The sequence below is a fragment of the Triticum urartu genome, chromosome 5 (genome assembly GCF_003073215.2).
Source record: "Triticum urartu cultivar G1812 chromosome 5, Tu2.1, whole genome shotgun sequence".
NCBI lineage: Eukaryota > Viridiplantae > Streptophyta > Magnoliopsida > Poales > Poaceae > Triticum > Triticum urartu.
This window is the reverse complement of record NC_053026.1, coordinates 67,097,472-67,098,788: the sequence shown is the minus strand read 5'-3', so window position 1 is coordinate 67,098,788 and position 1,317 is coordinate 67,097,472.

Here is a 1,317-nt window from a genome sequence, read left to right as displayed (position 1 = left end):
TGTCACCGGCATACTCATCGACATGTAAGTTGTGATTCCTTTGACAAGAACATGATCAATCTCATACATCACATATATCATTCATCACATCCTTTTGGCCATATCACATCACATAGCATACCCTGCAAAAACAAGTTAGACGTCCTCTAATTGTTGTTTGCATGTTTTACGTGGCTGCTATGGGTTTCTAGCAAGAACGTTTCTTACCTACGCAAAACCACAACGTGATATGCCAATTGCTATTTACCCTTCATAAGGACCCTTTTCATCGAATCCGATCCGACTAAAGTAGGAGCGACAGACACCCGCTAGCCACCTTATGCAACTAGTGCATGTTTGTCGGTGGAACCGGTCTCACGTAAGAGTACGTGTAAGGTCGGTCCGGGCCGCTTCATCCCACGATGCCGCCGAATCAAGATAAGACTAGTAACGGCAAGCATATTGAACAAAATCAACGCCCACAACTACTTTGTGTTCTACTCGTGCATAGAATCTACGCAATAGACCTAGCTCATGATGCCACTGTTGGGGAACGTAGCAGAAATTCAAAATTTTCCTACGTGTCACCAAGATCTATCTATGGAGAAACCAGCAATGAGGGGAAGGAGAGTGCATCTACATACCCTTGTAGATCGCTAAGCGGAAGCGTTCAAGAGAACGGGGTTGATGGAGTCGTACTCGTCGTGATTCAAATCACCGATGATCCTAGCGCCGAACGGACGGCACCTCCGCGTTCAACACACGTACGGAACGGAGACGTCTCCCATGCCTTGATCCAGCGAGGAGGGAGAGGTTGATGGAGATCCAGCAGCACAACGGCGTGGTGGAAGTAGCGGGATTCCAACAGGGCTTCGCTAAGCGCTGCGGGAGGAGGGAGATGTGTCACGGGAGGGAGAGGGAGGCGCCAGGCCTTAGATTCGTTTGCTCCTCCTTTTTCCCCACTATATATAGGGCCAAGGGAGAGGGGGAGGCGCAGCCCTTGCCCCTTCCTCCAAGGAAGGGTGCGGCCAAGGGTGGGGAGGAGTCCATCCTCCCCAAGGCACCTCGGAGGTGCCTTCCCCTTTTAGGACTCTCCTCTTTTTCCCATCTCTTGGCGCATGGGCCTCTTGGGGCTGGTGCCCTTGGCCCATATAGGCCAAGGCACACCCCCTACAGCCCATGTGGCCCCCCGGGGCAGCTGGCCCCACCCGGTGTACCCCCGGGACCCTTCCGGTGGTCCCGGTACAATACCGATGACCCCGAAACTTGTCCCGATGGCCGAAACAGCACTTCCTATATATAATTCTTTACCTCCGGACCATTCCGGAACTCCTCGTG